The sequence below is a fragment of the Passer montanus genome, unplaced genomic scaffold (genome assembly GCF_014805655.1).
Source record: "Passer montanus isolate IOZ18808 unplaced genomic scaffold, ASM1480565v1 scaffold28, whole genome shotgun sequence".
Taxonomy (NCBI): domain Eukaryota; kingdom Metazoa; phylum Chordata; class Aves; order Passeriformes; family Passeridae; genus Passer; species Passer montanus.
This window is the reverse complement of record NW_024367483.1, coordinates 8,940,688-8,962,537: the sequence shown is the minus strand read 5'-3', so window position 1 is coordinate 8,962,537 and position 21,850 is coordinate 8,940,688. Positions and strand designations below refer to the sequence as shown.

General features: G+C 37.8%; 1 protein-coding gene across 7 annotated transcripts in view; it reads right to left on the bottom strand.

Moving 5' to 3' along the window:
* The window catches only part of USP25 (ubiquitin specific peptidase 25), a 67,411-nt gene extending 48,727 nt beyond the window's left edge, over window positions 1-18,684 (bottom strand). For 6 of the 7 annotated variants that reach the window (XM_039713177.1, XM_039713181.1, XM_039713182.1 and 3 more), the window contains exons 1-4: window positions 18,607-18,684; window positions 17,358-17,502; window positions 8,361-8,484; window positions 2,176-2,338 (exon numbers count right to left, since the gene is read on the bottom strand). The gene's annotated coding sequence lies outside the window, so the exon portion shown is untranslated. Of the gene's footprint in view, window positions 1-2,175; window positions 2,339-8,360; window positions 8,485-17,357; window positions 17,503-18,606 lie in introns of those variants that run through there. The other variant, XM_039713184.1, reaches the window with a different exon arrangement.
* Between the last annotated feature and the right edge of the window lie 3,166 nt (window positions 18,685-21,850).

The following is a 21,850-nucleotide window of genomic DNA, read 5'->3' as shown; positions in this document are numbered from 1 at the left end:
TGGGTGGGGTCATAGAACAATTAAAGAACTCTTTCAATTTCATTATCTACAGCATAACCTAAACAGAACCTGCAGGTAAGTAAATCCTTCCCATTAAAGAAAAAAACAAAACCAAACCAACATACAAAATGACCCACCTCAAACAAAACCAAAAAACCTCCAAGTCAAGCAGAACATGCATAACAGTAATCCAATTAATGCAGTCTACTGGGATTTCAGGGCCACTTCGGAAGAATTCATTCAACAAAAGCTTTTAACTAAGCACCAGTGAGGTGAGATGGAAAGTCCAGGTACCAACAAAAAGGTAATCAAAAATTAAGAGAGGAACAAGAGCCAACCCTCTGTTCCAGCCTGAAGGGAGGTTACTGCAAATTTACCAACTCTGCACTGGAAAGTAAAATTCAGAAGTGATTGAAAAAGGACAGCAAGTTTCGACCATGTTTGCTCAGTAAAGAGATTTGCAGTGTTATAGAAACAAGCCTCACTCAGGGCTTTTTTTCAGGCATCTTAAAAAGTTGGCAAGCATGAACAAACAGAAACATCATATTCTATTATCTATGTAAGAAGAAAGCTATATTCAAAACTGCTATGTGTACAGTGAGGTACATGGTGGAAAGCAACACTGGAATGTATAGAAGATGATGGGCACTAAACTAACTAGCATTACTCACATTACTGACCTGTGAGATCAGACCACACTACTCAGGGCTTTTTTTCAGGCATCTTAAAACTTTCCAAGATTTGACAAACCCTGCACAGCTACTCTGGGCAACCTCCACTGCCTGCCTGTCTTTATGGGAAAAATGCTTCTTTAAATTCAGGCTTAATCTTCCTTATCTCAATGACTCCTATTGCCTCTCATACTCCCAGTATGCACTGCTCTAAAAAGCCTGGCTCAAGAAACCTCTTTTATTCTCCATGACTTTGCAAAAATGAGAGAGAGTTGCCTTGCTAAGACTTCTTCCCACTGTCTCTCATCACTACTGGATGCAGCTCAGTGGGTCCTGTGGACTTGTATGGCTCAAGTAATCTCTCACTCAAATCCTTGTTCAGAGTTCTCTCAACTATGTACAGGTCTGAGGTCTTACAGACAGATCTCACTGGTAAAGACTGAGGCAAAGCAAGGCACTGAATACCTCACCTCCTCTATTCAGCAACATTCTCCCCGCTCAGCCCTTTATGCCCAGTATAACATCAAAACCTTTTCTTGTTACCTTAGACAACCTTTTAGGCACCAACTCAGGTCAGCTTTCACTTTAGTAATACCATTCCTTCATGCCTGGACAACACTTCCAGTCTTCTCAGTAGCCCATCTCTGCTTCCAGATCCTGCACGCTGCCTGCTTGGCAGTGAAGCTTGGCTATGAGCTCCCTGAGAGTAGAACAGACTCTTCTGACAATCAGGGAATGCTGTTAGCTTTCCTAAGCATCTCTGCACTTCCACCTATGGAACCCCACAAACCAACTTGTGGAAGAAGACAAAGTCTGCTCTCCTGAACGGGGTCTGGGTCCTGTTATTCCTTTCTCGCTCCCAGCAGCATCCTGAACTCTACTCTCTCATGGTTGCTGCAGTCAAGAGTACCCACATTACTCCACCTTCAGTTCTTCCATTTTTGGGGAACAGCAGATTCAGCTGTGCATCACCCCTAGTTGAACCATGAGTGCTCATACCAAGAAGCTGTTCCTCATGCCCTTCAGAAATCTAGCTTGCTTGTGTCCCACTGTGTTGGACCCAGCAAGGGTCAGGATGTTTATTGAAGTTTCCCATGGGAACAACAGACTAATCCAGAGACTTCCTTGACTTTTAAGAAGGCTATGTGCACATCCTCATTCTGAGGAGGGTAGTCTGTAGCAGACACAACTGTCACTGATGTCAGCATGAGCTGCATACACTCAGTATCTTCAGAGAGTCAACTCCTTGTCTTCAACAACTTATTAATAGGAAACATTTTGAAGCTTCACTTATATATGCTACCAGCACTTTCTACATTTCAATCTGACTTAGGGATAGACACATTAAGAGATGCAATAAATAAATAATGCACAAAAACATCTCATGCAGTGGCCTAAACTTCCCAGGAAAAGAGATTATTTTAAATTATTCACTTAAAATGAGCTGACTCACCTCCCAACAGACACAATGAAGAATACACACAGCTAATTGAAGAGTGCTTACCTGAATGACAGCACTAAACCAGCACGTGTTGCCGACATTCTTTAATCCTACTGGGCAGTTGTCTTGCCGCTTTCGATCATAAGGGTTTGGAGAGTCACTCCATACCTCTGGGTGCGTCCTCTTTAAACTCGCTTTATTTTCTGCAATACTGGCTTCTAGAACTCTTTGAGAACAGAAGAGAGGAAAAATGTGAGAAAAAAGCAAAGACCCCAGAAAAACAAAACAAAAAAACCCCCCACTAAGTAGTAAAATACATTCAGGTACCAATACAGACATCATAATGACATCATTCACTTATTGTTGCTGAGCAATATATGCAATAAATTATATTATATGCAATAACATGTCTTCAAAAATGCTATTTTACTTTTAGCTATGCTACAGCAATTCCATTACCCTTTGGAAAATAGTATTGGTAAGTGCATGAATCTCCTGTGAGAGCTCTGGATACAAGAGCCATGTCTACAAGTCATCAATTATTTAAGAACCAGATTCAAACAGGATGGACATATTTTAGGCAGCCCTAATAGTACAGTGCTTTCATCCTCAAATGCTTTTATTGCTATGCGAAGCACAAAGTCACCAATCTTTCATTTATTGACAGGAAGCCAAAGCTAGCAAAGCAATTTTCAAAAACTAAGGCAGTTTTCTTAGTTTTCATCTTTGCAACTTATGCAACTGTGTTAATACCTTTACACAGCAAGTAATTACTTTATGAGCTATGGAAACACCTCTCCCTGCAATTTTTCAAATGCCATCCAACATTTTAATTGTATGCTTCAATGACCGCTTTCTTTGCCGGAAACTGCTCCTGTGTGATTTATGCTGAATATCTGTATTTCACATGACAGTAAGACCTGATGGGTGTGAAGCTCTACAGCTCAAACCTCATTTGATACGTTATCCCTGTATCAACAGGTATGCTTAGCCTGGTGACAAAATACACCTTAAAATAATTTGTGTTATGTGTATTCTGAACAGGAAGATGGAGATGGATGTGTTGAGGTCATGTAACAGTGGCTCTAACTCATAATCCAAGAGTGTGGCGTGGGCACTAGTGACACTGTAGTCACTGTCCCCAGACATCCAGTCCAACTCTCAGACAAAAGGCTGAGCTCCTCTCCAACACCAAGCACAGGATTTCACAGGCTGCATCACAAGCATCTAAGCAGTCTGAGCAGCATGAAGAGTTGCCCCCTCTCAGTTCTAGAGTCACTAAGCACCAAAGAAAGGCAGGTTTAGATTGGTCTGTAAAGGGAGCTCCTAAAGGATAAAGTTTGAACATCTTAGAAAAAACACAGAAACAGACAACCCCCCTCCTCATAATCTCTCAATTTCCTACCTACATCTTTATTTCAAGTTATGTTCCTATCCAAGAAAGAAAAGCTATCTTACCAAAAACTATGAAGCACCATATGAATTTACTGCAGATAACTGTTCTGGGGAACACACTAATTTGTCATTGATACTTATTTTGGAAAAAAAATACAGTAAAAGAGAGGCATTCTAAATTTAAGAGACCATTTGATACAAATACTACTTTTGTATCTGTCTCAGAAAGAACCTAAGTCTGGTAGTTTCCTAAGGACTAATCAATTTATTTTTTATGCCACCCTCTAAACAGCACTGAAAGGATAGGCATATAATCCACTAAGAGTTTCTGTTCTGACATCTCTTCAAACACAGCATAGGCATGGAACCTGACCCTGACTGTTCTAAAAGTCTTTTCTGATAGTTTTTCCTACCAAGAAAACCCCAAAATGTAAAGAAACAGTCAAATTCATTTCCCTTTTCACTAATACAGTCCTTCAAAATTGTTGTATGACCTGTGTATCTCTGCTTTGAGAGCAAAAGTTGGTCAATGGAGACATTAAAAGACTGTCATACATAGTTCAAATAATTTGTCATGCAGGTAGAATTGCTTAAAATCTTGTTTAAACTAAATTGAAGGGACCTTTGAAACTGACAGGAAGACTGACAGACTGGAATAAATTAAAATGAAGTTGTAACAGGATTACAATACCTACTTCACACCACAAGTGTTTCAGGTAAAAAAACCAAGCTTCTCTTTTTTTGTTCCTCCCAGAAGTTCCAAGAATATTTCAAGGTATTTCAAGATTCAAGTTCAGAAATATAAATACTCTCAAACTGAAACAGTTCCCTGACCCCATGAGTATCACCATTCATCAGCTTAATTACCTACTAAAATTTCTTTGTACTTGAATTTGTGTTTCTTTAGCAGATAAGGGATTTCCTCCCTTCTAGCTCGACCTAAGACATGTTTCCATGTGTTAATAAAGTATTTTCTTTTGAAGGCATCGTGGTATTTTTTTCCTTAATTCTACTTATAACATTATCTGTCCTCAGAGAGCACATGTAGTAACTGCACATTCTATATGCTGAATTAATTTTCCAACATAATGACAGCCGTTGATGCAGTTAAATCAAAAATGAAAAGTGAAATAAAGTGCAGTAGGCACAGCAAATGGGAACCTAATCATCAGCTAGAATGCTACACAAATAAATGTATTTACCAGCACTGTATTTACTACCACAGCGAGGATATCTCATATAAAATGCTTACTGTCTTACATTCATGGTATCACAAATTTGGGACATCACCTGCATCAAGAATTTTACACTGCTTGACAAAACAAGCATCCTTCCAGAGAGTTATTACAAGATTTAGCAATCTTGATGACAGAGCTGAAGCCCCACTTGGTGATCCTTGGGGACAGCAGCACCGTCTCCAGCACAGAGCCATCAGCTAGCTGTGTGCAGGGTTTGACAACCCCCACGCTCACAGGACCTACAGCTTCCCTACCTCCAAGGGCTGGAATTGTGTTTGGAGGGAAACACTGCAGCCAGGGGTTAATTAATGCCAGGCTTGGCATGAGACATGAAAGCAGTGTTTTATTTCTCTGTAACAAGCTGGGCACAGCCAAGCATCTTTGCAGAACTGCAGGGGGTTCACCAGCCAAAGCAAAAACCCCGAAGTAAGGCAAGTGCACGCCACAAAGATTCAGTCAAACCACATTCTAAGGAAGCCCACTCAACATGCTGCAGAAAAGCCCACTCTGTCAGGTTACGCAGCTAAAAGAGCATAGGAAGGTATTTTTATTATGACTGTCTTACAGCTGGACATCCAGGAATGGATCCCTGACTCTACAACATTCCACAACCCCACCTTGGATCTACACACACAATGCCTTAACCACAGTGCAGAGTCCCAAGCAGTTTTGGTGACCCTGATTTTGAAAAAAGCCCAGGGGCTGTGCACATCCTTTATGCACCGACAGCATGGACTCATTTTTATAGGGGCAGTATCACAGGCACAGCTGATTTCTCCTTCCAGTAATATCTCACTGGCTTCCCTAGTGAAGCCCTCTTTTGTCAGCTTCATACTTCAAACCACAAAAAAGTAATATAAACAGGAGAAACTTCTTCACAACAGGAAATACACTGATCAAGCACATTTCTCTAGGAGATTTAAAGACAAAACAGGAAAAGACTTTAAACGTTCCATGTACAAGATGTTCAGCTCGGACACTCGGACATTTCAGATGCACTCTCTCAACACCTACACAGTAATCACATCTGTCCTTATTAGGTAGTCTAAAGCAATTACATTCAGGAAGACAAATTCTACGTGCATTACAACATTAATTACACAAGTCAAGAAATTCCATTAATTCTCCCTTGGAAACCCTAACAAAATCTGTGCAAATTAGATTCCAAACCACTACGAATACCTTTGAAAAAAATAGCCACCACAGCAAAAACTATTTAAATATGCACATGGCCTACATTTTTAAAAATGAAACATTTCCAGTTTAAATTTGCTTATTACTGACCTCCTATTTGATTTTTGCTTCTTGTTTTATCTAGAAAAATCAAAAGTAAATGGCTGTAGCTTGACTTGTTTACAACCACAGTGTTCTACTTTGTTTTGCGAAGTTCTGCGAAGATCATGCACTTTCTGTTGGAATGCCAACATTCTTCTGTGGGGTGTTAACTACAAAGTGGGGTGTGTTTTTTTTCTTTTTGTAATAAAACCAGTCTAAGTTCTGTCCTTAAGGAAACTGAACAGTTTGGATCAAGAATTCTGAACTTTCTATATCTGTTCAACACTGACATAGTTTGTCATCAGCTCAGGGTGCTTCTTGCTGCATTACTGAATTGAGCTAATGTCTCAATGCTGCCAAAACCTTCAAGATCCTCATTCTTCTCTGCCACCACTCACAAGCAAAGTCCCATTCCCTTCCTTGTGCCATGGAATACTATGGATCCTCCAGTGAATATTTTTGTATGGCTTTGTGAAACGAATTTGTCCAACAAATGATTCAAAGAATCCTCCAGCAAGCACAGAACATGTGGTGCAGTACACCAAGGAGGATATGACCTGCAACAAGCTCTTCATTTGACATTGCACATGTTACTCTGTGCAATTTTGCCATTAGATGCGAGTCTCTATTTCCTAAGACCAACATTTTCTCTACAAATAACCAAACAGATTGTCTAGATGCCTTTGTTAATACAAAAAAGGCATCCTTTGTTATTTTCTGCAGCCAGAAAAATATACACTGTAATTTAAGTAAAAAGTATTTATAATACATAAATACTAAGTATTTATAATACTAATAATACCATGGGCTAAGCAAGTAGGACCAAAGGAGGGGGGGTTTAATTTCAAAAGTGAAAAACAAAGTTTACAGCAAAAATCCTAAATCTTCAACGTTCCCAAGAATTGAGCACAGCAGAAGCAGTTGAGGCTTGGGTAAAGAAAATGAGGGAGAAAATTTTCCATCTCCAGAAATAGGTCCATCTTTCTGAATGCCTGCCTAAATCACAACTCTGTAATTATGGCAATTCTGCCCTTCAAAAAGGAACATGCAAGAGCTGACCTTCTGAAAAAAAACTGGACAGAACTTCCACCATCCTCTTGTACACATGCACAGACTGAGGTTTTAGAAAAAAACAACCCCTTAAATCTTTCTTCCAGTCGTTGATAATAATATAAACCCCTTTAATTCCACCCTTCCCTCCTAAAATATGCTATCTTAAATTCATATAACAAGACGACTTTTATCACAAATGGGGAGGCAGAGGGGTATGTTTATTCTCACAATTAGCATATTTATTTTTCAAGAGGGAAAAGAAAATTACTGTTCATAAAGTAATACAAATAAAGCAATAAAACATCCATATGCTAAGAGATGGAATTTTCTAATAAATCATTTAGCCTGTAAAACACAATGAACTGAGAAAAAGAATAATTGTGGTTAATCTCCCCCACCTAAATTTTTTTTTTATAAAATTGGTCTTTTACAAGGAGGTAGTACTTTACCTCCTATCACGGATCAAATCATTGCCTGTTTCCCTTAGAACAAGGCCAGCCACAAATGAAAAACTCAACATTCTTCCCAAGGCCAGTGACAGATGGAAAAAAAAGAAACAACATCCCTCCCACACAACCCTACACCCAGGCTTAGTTCAAGTCCCAAATATTTCATAATTGTATCAACATTACCAAAAAACACACACTGTACAAAAAGCTATCATAAAATCTGACCAAAAGTTAGCTCAAAGACTCTTATCACACCCAAACTGAGTTATACTTATAAAACTTGAAACCCAGAACTTCACTCAAAGCCTATAAATCTTACTTGTTAAATAGGTTAATAATATTAACCATCTGCTAAAATAGAGCAGCTGCTCTTAGTATCCTCAAGTCACAATATTAATACTCACTCCCTCAACCTCAGCCTTAGCAAAGTGGGAAGAAAAGGTTATTGTAAAATGAACACTGTAAAAAACAGGACAAAATATTTATTAGCTTCTTAATTTATATTTTGGTTTTGTCGTTTTTTACCTGGTACACAAGAGAAACTTCTGGGTTTAGATCCTATTTAAATATGACCACACATTCTCTACCTCCATCCACTTCCTCCATATTTAAAGAAATACAAAAATATGAAACATATTATTAAATCCTAGTCCACACATAAAAGACTATTTTCCAGTGTAAAACATACAATACATTAAAGCAGCATCCTGAAGCCAGGCATATCAGTAGCACAAGTAAAAGTAAACAAGTTATTATTTGTTAGAAGTTTAAAAAAGCAATACAGGCCAATTTCCAACTCTTTAATTTAATTTCTGCTTTATATAAGTTGGTTGTTTACCTGCTAATGGCTTGTTCCTCATCTGTTATTCCAGTCTCCCTGAATGCCCTGTTTGATTCCTCCAAACTCAAGGCAATTGCCCTCTGAAGATCATCTTTATCATCTCCAGTGAGATCAATCACATCTGAAAAGCAAAACTATCTTTCTCAAAATTAAAAGTGAAACAGAATGAAAGGTAAGTCTTACTGTAGAGGAGAGAGCCCACATGGATTGCTGAGCACCATTCCAGTCCATCCCTCCTGTGCCCTACGCTCCTGCAACCACTAACCCTGCTAACAGCTCCCGTCTGCCTCCAAGCCAGATAAAAACCTCAGCAGCTCACTCTTGACATGATGGACTGTAGTTCTCCTTGCCCCTAATGTTTTTAACTTTCACAAAGCTATGGGACAAATTTCGGAAAACATGTTTTCTGAAAGCCTTCTTAAAGCAATACACTCAAATGCATTACTTCAGCTACTGCGTTCAGCTGCTTCAGGGAACACATAATGAAGAGGACCTTACTTTAAAAGGATACCTTAATTGAGCATAGTGGATTTTTCCTCCTCATGAAGGAACATGTAACAGTGTTTTCCCAACACAGCCCCAAATTCTACAAGTATTTTTGTACCCTGGTAAGCCAAATACTTTCATATAGTTTCATAACAAGTGGAACAGTTTCTTACTCAACCTAATTATTTTCTGTCCTGTTTGTGCATTCCTTTTCTGAACATATTTAAATTCGATTTCACCTACTCAAAGTATCACATCTCAACATGAAAAAACAAATACCAGAAGAAAATGAGGATCCATACTTGGATAAATGGGGAATTCTGGATGGACTACTGATGGAAAACATCTCTACTTCTGCCTACTTCAAAAGCTGTTACTATACAAAGGATCAAAGACTGACAACCCCCATAAACTTCCTTACTTCCTGAGGGTAACAACATCACATCCCTGCTCCTAAGTGGGATCCTACTACACACCACAACACAAATCATGTCCCCATCAGGCACAGCCAAGCTTTTAGAGAAGCTAGAGCCTCTAGGAATGTCCATCAGCTACACAAGATCTTAAAAAAAGTCAAGGTCAACTGGTTATCAGCATTTCAAGGGTCAGAAGTCTCATTTTCCAGGTCAGACAGACAGAAAGAAAGGAATAGTGCGAAAGAGACACTTGTGTGTAGTATCAGACAGACACGCACATGGAGCATCAGCTGGTTTGAGTCTCCCTCTTCCCAGGCAAAGTTTACCCAAAGAGTTATGAAAGGGACTTGCCTCCAGCCTGGGGTTTGGCCATTAGAAGAAGCTGAAAGGCTCTGGGAGAAAGAGATATGGATTTGAAACTGGCAATTGCTCACAAAGAGAGACAAGAGGTTTGTCAGCATTTCCACAGGTGAACCCAATTACTCCAAAGAGCTTATCTGTCTACTTCTGACTTTTCTCCTGCATAGGCCAGCCTGCTGTATTGACTGTAGCTTCCCCTATTTCTCTGGGCTTTCTTTTTTGGGATGTTTCTGATTGGATCAGAACAAAGCACTAAACTTATTATACAAAAGTCACTGCCATAGTCACTCATGAACAGAAAATGGGATAACCTGTCCTTGCAAAAGGCTGAAACCAGAAAACAGTTGTAAAGAAACTTTCCTGTTAACTCCAACATCTTCAAAACCTAATTTTAAACTCAGCCCTGTTTTCTCCAAATAATGGTTGAACTTCTATTTTATTTAGTGGGCCTTTAAAGGGAGCACTCTTACCTGCAGCCTATACTAGGCAATCCGTCATGACCTAGAAGTATGGAAAAACAGTATTGCTATAAAAGCAGCACTTCCTAATTTTCTTCTTAGGCCTTCTACAGTCAGCTCAGATCTTCCAGTGTAACAGAAAGGTACTTCAACTCAGATGCCTGAAATTCTCCTTCAGAAGTACTAAAGTAATTACAACTACCACCAGCAGAAGTCTCCCGCAGAGAAGTTTTGATAAATATGCTGCCATGCTGAGAACAGCAATTTGGGTGAAAATACCACCTCAGCCTGGGTCACATGCAAACCCAGCTCTGTCCTACAGCCTGAAGCAGAAGGAGACTAGAAAGGTTGACAGATGAGAGGATCCCCTCACCACACACACACTACCTATTATGCTCTAAAATGTGGTGCTTGTGTTGTGTTTTCTGCACATTTACAAGGAGCCACACACAGCACCTCATCTTCCCTGGAGCCAAGCTGTATTTCTCAGAGTAGGAATAGTGGTCACAATCCAGCAGCCACACATGCTGATGGACAAGTATGGGACTGTTCTGGTCACTTCCTTACAGAGAAGAATATTCCTTGAGCAAGTCTCTTGTCAGGTAAGAGTGATGACATTTTTACATGACAATAAAGAAAGTTAGATTAAGAAGTCAGCTTCTCTATATGGGGACTATTTTCTAGAAAAGAATTCAATGTAGGTGAAAATGATGTATTTAACAAAACCTCCCCCGTTATACAAAAATCTGTCTGGATAAACTCCAACTCTCACTTCAATTAAAATACTCAACTTCTTTGCAACTCCTTAGCTCTCTAATTTTTATTAATCTATACCACCACCTTATGTGTTTAGAAGTTTATTACCATTCGTATTACTAGAAGTTACATAATTTTAATATTAAAACCCCAAATCTTTTACTTCCATTTGCTTTCCAAAAGCAGATGAGCCAAAAGAGTTTGTTTTGGCATGCAAGGGTTTTGGAGAAGACACTACAGGATTCTGTTTAGAAGTGTTCTATCCATACATTGCTCCTGCTCTGCAGGAAGAAAAAAAGACAACAGAGTGAAGACACACTCCCAGGTACTACCACTACATGTGAGTGGAGCAATCAGTTCAAGTCACAGAGGGTTTACCTAGCATAATTTATGTTTAAAAATAGATTTATAAATATCAGCTCATCCATGGTAACCTATTTCATGCAAGCTTTTAGTTCATACCAAATGTAAAATAAAAATGGTTTTGACATTTAAGCTAATGTCTTTACAGCTCACACAGTAACTCATTAACACCTCACATACAACTTGAATCCTAAATCATAAGATAATAAAAAAAACTTCAATAGGAGTCAAAAAAGGGTAAGTCTGAGACTAAACTCTTTGTTCTAAAAACAAACAAAAAAAAAGTATATATATTACCATGTCTCCACATTTTGCATTGCTTTCAGATGGTTATACAGTCTACAAATGTACGTATAATACAGGAAATTAATGTAGTTTTCTTTTTTTCTCATTTTTATTTTAAAATCTATGTTTTATAAATTCTTGCAGGGGATGCTAAAGCTGCAGCTATGTGTAGCAGAACTCATTCATGAAACTGAGCTGCTGAAGATTCCTATCTGACCAACAGATTACTATTTTAAGTATGAGTTTGAAGAAAAACAAAAATCATGACTTTTACTCAAAATTTTTATCAGACACACATTTTTCTTCTGTGATAGGCAAAAGGATGCATTTCATAAAGGTGTGGGACTAATGCCTCTTATCCAAATTTAGTTACATGACTCTAACTCACACATGCCAGCTTTGTAATACTCCTTTCATTTAGCCCACAGAACACTTCAGTTCTCACTGGCTCATCCTCGTAAAGGTACTCACCACTTTAATGTCAAATAGCCTTAGAAAATGCAAACATTCTTAACCAGGCCATGACTAGTAAATAAAGTTTGCTTACAAGAAATTTTTCCGTAAGTGTAGAAATTTCTCATCAACAGCCTGGTTTAGTGCATGTGTGTTTATTCAATGAAAACTAACATTCATAATTAATCATCTGTTTTACTAAGAAATGTATTCTTAGTTTACAACATTATTATTATATAATAATGTGTCCTTCTGATACATAAGATTCAGAGAGTTTGACATTGTTTGTAATTCTACAAAACAATTTTAAGTTGTATATTGATATTTGGGACAAATACTAGTGTATGTATAATAAATGCACACACTATATCTCCACAGGTCTTTTTTTTTAAAAAAAAAAACAACTTATTAATCTGTTTACTTAGGAAACTTCTATCATCATTTAAATAAATGGTTCTTACTGTTATTGCCTAGGTCATTAAAATAATTACTGTGTTGTTGACTTGCTACTTATATGAGGAGGAGGCAGAGAGTAGGAACTTCAAACTTAAGTAGGCTGGGAAACTCAGCATGAGAGACAGATCAGAAGAAGCAATTGAACTCAGGGATAGGCAATAAACATCCACAGTGATGCAACAACTGGAACAGGGAAAAAAAAATGAAGGGGCAGCCTTGATGGGTTCAAGAGTGCCAAGTATGAAAATTCAGCAGCAACATTCCAATTTCAACACATAAACAATATAAGGATTTTTAAAGGGAACTGAGACTGCATCTGGTTTATATAATACAAGCAGAGCTAAGCAAGATCCTGCATACTGCCACCTATTATGTGATGTTAAAGTCACAGTGGTCTCAGACTCCTAAGGTGAAGATTTAAAGGTATTTAGGTGGCTGTATATGCCAGTTTTGGTTAAAACTGGATATGGGGAGAGCACCCAGCACCCCTGCAGCAATTAAGCCAACTCAAACTGCTGCACTGGTGCAAGAACTTGTAAATATTAGCCAGCACTATCCCACAGCTTCCTCATCTCAGATATATTTACATCCTGCAACACCTTAAACCAAAGACTCTCACACTGATGGGGAAGAAGAAAGGCAATCATGACACAAAGCAACAAGTGAATCTGTAAGATGAAAAGAGGACCTCAAGGTACAAGACTCCTGACATTTTGAAGCGGGGACCTTGACATACCAAGCTGGCAAAACTCCCAGGAACCTGGATGGAGATGACACAAATAATCCTTGAAATAGAAGGAAATGTCATGAAGACACACAGTGATGGCTGAGTTAGGCAAGGTGACAGAAGAAGCCACTGTCAAATCCTACTCACAGAAACAATAAATGAACAGCTAGAGAATGAGGACTGACTAGGACTTGTGCCAAGAAGGATCCAGGAGCTACAGCCGACTCATGTTCAATCTGCAATTCACATAATCACAGCACTGAAGAAAATAGGAAGTGTTACACATCTGTCAGAGTACTACGTGGATATTTATAGAGATTCACCTATTTTTCTTAAGAACTAAGCTGATGTCTTCATTATAGTTTTGAGTGCTACAGCTCAGGAAAAAAGAATACTAAAGAAGGCCTAGATGAGAAGAAAAAAAATGGCAATAGCTATAGGAAATGCATCCAAATACTTGAAAGGAATTTAGGCTGTTTCGTTTAGATCTGAGAGAAGTCTTTTGATACACTGTCTTTGAGCATGCAACATGTCATCTGAGATAAAAGGAATGAAGTGTACTATAATTTCCACAGGAGCACACAAGGAGTAAAGGACTTAACCTAAAGCAAAAGGAATTTAGGCAAGACACTAGGAGTCTAAAAGTAGGGGCAGTGAAGCTCCAAAAGAAATTATCCTATAAACTTTTCAGAGTCTCTAGAATAGAACAGTAAGAAATGTATTATAAACACCACTACAGAAGGATTTAGGTACCACTGAGCCTAAACTCTACCTCACTGGAAAGGACTCGGTGACTTTTGAGACACATGCAAAGCCTCAAAGTAAGAACAGGAAGATATAAAAAGCCAGAAGCCATAAAGTCTACAATCTTCAAATTGCTGTTTGTGGCATTTCATAGTTACACTGTAATATGCCCTTATAAAAGGGCTTGAAATCTTTTGTTTTGGCTATGGAATGTGCAATTGCAAAAACTAATAATTCAGTTTTAAAGAAAAATAATTGTGTTTTCAAAAGAGGGGAAGGAGAGAATTTGTCCTGACAGCTGTTTCATCGGAACACAACACAGCTTCCAAAATATATCTCTTCACTCTGTTCCTTCCTTTAACCCTGGGTTCTTCAAGTTCCTTCAATAATAAGAAGAAAATGGATACATTCTTAGCAATCCAACAGTTCTGTTGTGCAGCCATAGATGAAAATACACAAAATTACTTCAAATGGGAATAAAAAGGTTTCTAGAGAAATAAAATGAAAATATTTGGAAGTACTACTAAACTTCTTTTGTTCTTCTTTAAGTATAATGCCTAGAATTTCCTCTACCAAGCAGAATGCTGAAATTACCTTGGACTAAAAAGTGTGCATCTGTACTGTGGAAACCTAATGCTTAAGCACTTTCTTCTCACAGAGTGCAAGAAGGAAAAGAAAGTCAAAATGTTAAAACTACCTTTGAAAAGGATCAGATTAAGTTTGCGTCACTGCTGATGTGAAAATACTACATTTGTAGGTGCTTGCACATGCCATTTTGAACAGACAAAAAGGCAAGCATAATGAGTAACACTGATTGTGCAAGTCAGTCTTTGTTTATCAGATGGAGCATGTTTAATGAAAACCTATTATTTTTTTGCAGCTGCTGAGATGTTGCATTTCAGGTCTCCTTATACCTCCTACCATCCACGACGCAACTCTCAAACCACTTATGACCACTGTCACTTTTGAAGAGCCACTGCATAATTCAGGCTGTTATGGTACACAGTAACAGTTTCATTCTACCCCTTTAACTAAGTAACCACATTAAAGAAATGTAGTCAGTCAAGCTCACATCTGGTACATCTTTGTGCAAGGAATACATTCAACAGCCTTTGTAAATGGCTGGAGTTTTTCTGTGGCATAAAAGACAGCGCTAGTATTTATCTGTGACTGTCTCCTTTCCAGTTTGGATGCTGTAACTTGGCAGGACCACAAAGCTTGGTGACTTAAACATCCCAAGTTCCAAATGCACAGAGGGAGTTAAGCAGCAAGGAACAGTAAGGGTGAGTTTTAATTAATTAATGTAATTATACCTATGTGGGATAATAAAGGGAGTCAAATTTGAGAGACAAGATCCTGTCATTAACTCAGCATAGCCACTGAGAACTGCTAAGACGTGTTATTTTGCAGAAGGGAGTCCTGATGGACAAAGCTGTCTGCTGAAGATTTCCCATCCTGTGCCCACGCTTCCATTCTCTCCTCACAAGCTCTTTCACATCCCCTTACATGACAGTGTTTACTAACACAGGGCCCTGCAACTTGGCCTTTTTGGTACACTGCACTTCTTAAATCTAGAACCCAAACAATTACAGGCAAGTACATTACAAGGAAAGGTTTCTTCCAGAAGCATTCACTAGATCACTACAGGAGCTTGGGGGGCTCCATGGTCACACTGGTTTTGACTTTTGTTCCTCAGTAGGTGCTCAGTTCTTGCCTTGTAAGTGCTCCAATATGATGAAAAGTTCACAAAGATGCCTTTATCTCATAATGTGTTTTCAGTCTAACTAAAACAGTAAAGGGCTCTCATCTTTGTTGTCAGTGAGGACCTGACCAAATACTAAAGATTGCTAAAAAAAATTCAAAGCCTACTTTTCCCACAGCAGCTGATGTTTCTTGATCACTGACTTGTCGTGCTGTATAACTGTAAGGAATCTGCCTCCAGCCCTCCAGAGAAGAGAAGTGAATCCTGAAATTCACCTTGGAATGTACAACTCAAGACCTACCCTTCTCAGTTTGACCATCTGTCATGGGTAATGTGGGCTCTTGCAGATTTCATTCACATCCCTTGTCACCTAATTTCTTCAGTAAGGTTGTACAGCACAGTAAGTGACAGCAAAACTAAATACTTCTATTAATGGGATTGCTATTAAATCTAATTAAACACAGACTCCAAGAGAATCCAGCTTACTATTCCACTGCCATAGCAGGCTGTCAGTACTAGAAACTATGACACAGTGGTGAGTTTGTTCTTAATAGCCTTCATTCTCTCAATGGCAACTTTCTAAAACTGAAAATTAAACACACAGGGAAGGTTGTGTATGTTTTCTTTCCAAAGGAATGAAAAGAAAAAAATACACAAAAAACCCCAAGCCACCCACCACAACTTACTGCATGGATAACACAACTACCTATAATGCACTCAGGACATTTTATACAGGGTTGCTAATAATACCAAGGATTTAAATGCAGTTTTCAGACTGGACATGGTGAGAATAAACTCATCTCTAATAAATGAAAAAAGTTTAAAATGTTCATGTCAAGGTTCTCCGGACAAAAGATAATTGTACATTTCATAAGGAAATCTAACTAAACTTCATTACATTGAAGCCACCATGAGCAAAACTAAGGAGGCACTAAAAAATCCTAACTTGTTTAATGAAATCTACATAGATGTACTACATATACGGCCAAAGAACTGATATGTAATTAAAATATTCTCCATCTACATTGCAAATGGTGTAATGTAATTATAGCATCAAGAAACTCAGAATTTACAGATATCAATCCCACTACAAAACTTACTTGACTTTTATTTCTATGTTATTTCCTATATTTATTTCCAGAACACTTTTTTTTTTTCTCCCCATAAAAATAACTCTACACTAAAGCAGAGGATTAGAACCTGCAAGACTCAGAGAAATGCAGGTTGTGGGACCTTCTGCATGAACTAAATTAAATTGTTTAAAATCAGGTATATTTAAGGCTAATTTCATATATAAAATACCTACTCTTTTAGTACAGAATTCACACTTACCCTCCCACGTCTCCCTTTGGGAAAGTCATTCCTGTCAGGGAGGAGCTACTCTTAACAATATTAAGCTTTAACATATTAAGACAAACAATGACAGACTCTTCTCCAATTTTGTTTTGACAGAAGAGTACCCAGCTTTTGCCTTAAATTATTTACTGCATGACCCCAAAATAAAACTTGTAATATAGGGGAGGGGAAAAAAGGTAGAAAAAGATGGAAAGCCCAGTTACTCACCCTTTGATCAGTATCATACATATATGTAAAGGCAATGCCTAAAGGTAGCTCAAATAAAAAAAAACAGAACAACAAGAACAAACCCCACTGAAATAAGAAGAGAGAGAATACAAAATAATCTAAGAATTGATAGGTAAGAATTATCTGCAGATTAATATTATGTCATAGGCAAGGTTTTATTTCCCATGCCTTTAAACTAAATTTATGAAAAGAAAAGATACCTACTGGTATCTGCCTGGCTGCCCACGCTGATGTATCTGTCATTCCCAGGAAGGGCTGTTTGGTAGTAAGTTGCCTCCTCTAGCTGGGGAACCTTGGCATTCTTCGCAGTGAGAAAAGCCACAGCCAGCTCCAGATTACCATTGCTGTCCTTTAAGAGTAAAAAAAAAAAAACAAACAAGTAAGAGTCCTCTCACCCTTTCTTTATTTTTTCTTAAAAACAAAGGACAGAATTAGCAACTTCAAATCAATAGCCATTGTACTGTCAGGTAAAATACTGACAAACTTTCTCAAAAAGAAAGTTTGCAATCTTGACATATTCTGCACATTTCACTATTTTTAACCACAATAAAGATAAAACATCTTACAAAAAATTGCTCTGGTAGCATTTTACTTATTTCAGGAAATAAAAAGGAAAAAAAAAACCAGCTTGTAGTGTAGGTCAACCTCTCAACAAACCAGCACATTCATTGGAGTCAGCTTCAACAGGATCAGACAAATTCTTCTGAAAATATACAGTTTCATTTTTAAAGCCATAGATACCAGCTTTTGAAAAGCATTTGTGCACATGACTTATGCTAAGAACAACTACCTGTATTTGTGTAGATATATATTTTGATTTAAATTACTAAATCCTCATTTACCATGTATAAATGGCTAAAAAGTTCTGCTTGAGAGAGACAAAGCATTTTTAAAATTTTTATATATATTTATTTATATGGAAACAGAGAGAGATCTGCCATTTTCTCCTTGCATCAAAGAATTCTGTGCTGTGAAATAAACTACAATGGTTGAAAAAACATTGAAACAATACCAAATTAGCAAAGGTTGGCAAGTTCAAGCAGTTCTTCATTCTACACAGTGAGCAAGGCCTGTGCATGGTAGAAAACAGCCACACATTGACAAGAAAACACCACTTGGTTCCTCAGGAGCTGATCATCTGTAGTAGCACCAACAGATCCCAAAACAATCCGCACAAAGGTTAAAGGCAAGACATAACATTCCTGTCTTTTCATTTTTGAACACTTGATTAATTTTCAGGTCAGTACTAAAAGAGAAGAAGATTCCATGCAAAGTGAACAAGCTATCATTATTAGCTTTTTTTCCTCCCCCTGAAATAAATTCAAGGGGGGAAGGGAAAGAAGGGATGGAAGGGAAAGAAGGGAAGGGAGGGTCAGAGTAGGAAAGGGATGGATTTATGGCTTTCACAGGCAGTTAAAATGCATTCAGGTTCATTCAGCTCCAAGTCACTTACCTTCAGTGCCTGTTGTAGTACCTGGATGTCATTGATACCGGTGATCTCCCTCAGCTGATTTAAAAATGTTTGCTGGTGCTAAAAAGAAAACAGATCATCAAAATAAGATTAGAGCCAAAAACCAGCAAAATAATTTCTTAACACTTACACTCCTCCACAAACATTAAAGGCATCTCCATATGAGGTTTATGCACCCCAAAGGGGTAGAACCTACATTACTCAAGTTTGTCTTAGTTTGTCTGGAATTTGGGCACTTTTTTGGGAATCATTAATTCCAAAATGTAATGATTTTGCATTTTATTGTGTTTGCTTGGTTTTGGATTTTTTTAAACTGGAAAATGGGTAAGATTATGCAACATAGGTTTAAGAAGCCTATATAAAGCCACAGTTGGCTCTTCTAAACAAATAAAACTCCATAGCTCTGATCTCCAGTGGCAGTAGTGGAAATAGCTGACTGAACACCCACCAAAACCAACTTCTTTAACTCCCAGTAATTCTCAACCCCATTATTTCCTTAACATAAACAATTCCTAATCATTCCAAACACAAAACCTGGAAATTCAACTTTGCTGACCAGTGAGGTGTTTTAAGAGAAATACTATAAAATTTCCAAACAAAATGAGTTTCTTGACACTGAAACAGAACTTTAGGAATCCATCCAAACTGCCTTCCTACACCAGTTGAATCCAACTCTCCCAAATCACGTAAGTCAGCACCCACGACTGAGTTTAAAGCAACACTTGAAATGAGAAAAAGAACAAGAGGTTCTGGGCCTCCTGAATATTCACTCCATAAGAATTTTGAGGCTTGGTTTTGTTTCACTTTAATAAAAATCTGGTCCCACCCCTGTTTAGAGCCAACAGATGATTCACTGTGGTCATGCTCAGCTATCCCATCACAGAAGCAGAAAGCAGGCACTAAGCTGGAACACTCCTTGAACTCCTGTAAACCATTAAAAGCATCTTAACCATTAAAACCATGCAAAAACAGCATTGACCATTGTTCCATACTAACAAATTCAATTGCTCCTTTGGCAGATGGGAAATAGAGAAAAAATATTTGCAAATGGTTTTTCTTTTTTATTCTTTGCCCACCACATCCTGAACTCAAAACAGTAATTTCATCTATGAAAGAGAAAATTTTTGTAAAGCACAGGGTTTTGTTCACATGACAAAAAGCATAATTCCTATCAGGAACAAATAAACATTCTCCTGGTACTCTCCAAATTCAATTTAAAATAGCAACTATAATTGTCTTGCAGCTTCTTCTAAAGGACTTATTTTTTTGCTGAATTATCTGGAATCAAATATTCAAATACCCTTATTCTTCTCTTATCACTACTTTGTATAGAGGAGGAAATTAAGATCTGCATGAATGCTGAATTCCCTAGTGAGAAATTAACCTGGCAGGCACTACTTCATGCCCTAATAAGTTGAAATAGAAGGCGTATAGTTCAGGATGTTTATGAATTACATACACAATCTTCCCCTCATTTATGATCCTAAGAGACACTACTAACAATCCAATTTGCCTCTTTCTTTTTTCTCTTCCTTTTAAAAACCCTTTTGTTGGCACAAGAAAAGTGAAGTGATGAAGGAAAACAAACTCCCACTCTATCCTCATCCCTCACCCCCTTGTTTGTTTACTCTGTGCATTTCGTAGCACTGTACAAAGCCACAACTTGTTTCCCCTATAAAGTTGCTTTCCTGCCCCTAAGTCTGGCAAGAATCAAAGAAATTAAATAGAGTATTTGGGAAAAATCATTACAAGAGCATTAAAATTGGCAGCACCAATTCAAGGGCACGTTAATAAAGTGGATTTCTTTTTCTATTTGCCACGAACATGATGGTGAACAAAACACAAAATAGTTTCACTATAAATTATTACAACAACAAGTTATAAGAGATTTCTGTATCTTCCACAATATATACAACACTTGGAAAGGCTGATTGGAGGATATTCATCGTTCACAGAGACTGGGAAAAGACAGAAGAGACAGTTTACCAACAAACAATCTCTTAGCAGTTCAAAATATTGGCTGTTAATTTAGGAGCACAGCTGTGACTTATAAACTTGGACATCTGTAGTTTCCATTCACATTTCAGCATTCCAGTGTAAAAGTTGTGTTTCAAGGCCCCCTTCCCATGGACATACACATTTAACAGATCAGAACTGCACCCAGAGATGCTCCTTTCTCATCAACAGATGACTTAAGCATCCAAGTATACTTTTTTAAAGACCAAGAGTTTAAGGTATTCGGCTCCAGAATTTCTAACTGGTAATTAAAAGAACAACACAGAGAATCAAAAAGCACCATTGTTAAGTGACAGGAATTAAGAGGAAAATTAACATTTCTCCTGAACATCTTAAATGAAGCTTTGGGGCATTTGTCTGGTTTAGACATTACTGTTTCTTCAGCTAAATGTGGACAAGTTGCCACTCATTTCTAACTGACTTACTTCAAATCATACAGAAGTTAAATAATGGACACACTCCCTTTCTAGGAGTAGTAATTGACATTATTTCCACCTGATCAACATGTTCTTTTAATACTTGCTAATAGACTAACAGATCTTCAGAAACAATTGTTAAACTGCATAAGGTAGCTAAAAGCTCCCACTGGTGGCCTTCTCTTCCACACATTCACCATCTGCCCTCATCCTCACAGATCTGATGTAACTGCTTCACTCATCTTTACTATGCACTGACCTTTTTTGCAACTGGATGTTTAACTTGTCATTAGTCTCCTTCACTGTTATAATGACAGTATGTTATTACCCATGAAACTGTATTAACACAAGTAATTCTATTTCTTTTCATTACAAGTGGCAGAGCAGGCAACTGTCAAACCCTCTCCTCATTCTCTATCAGACAGTGAGATTCAATTTTCTTTTTCCTTTTCTTTTCACTTAAGACACTTATGAAACAATTGCATATTCAGAGAGCTTGTATTACTGAATTCCTGATATGACTTTATTTAGTGCATCTGTACTACTCTGCAAAGTCAAAATGGCTAAATTTTATTTGTTTTGAATAAAATTCCTTTAGCTCTAGTTACTGTGGCATACAGAAAACTGATGTTACTGTGACCCATGACTGAAGCTTAGAGATCAATTTCTAGTGCAACTGCTAAACAGTTAAGTCTTTTCTGTATGTTAGGAAGTATTTAATACTACAGACAGACTTCTACATATGAAGCAAGCCACCCTCCTTACTGCTATTAATGCTCATTCAAATTACATTT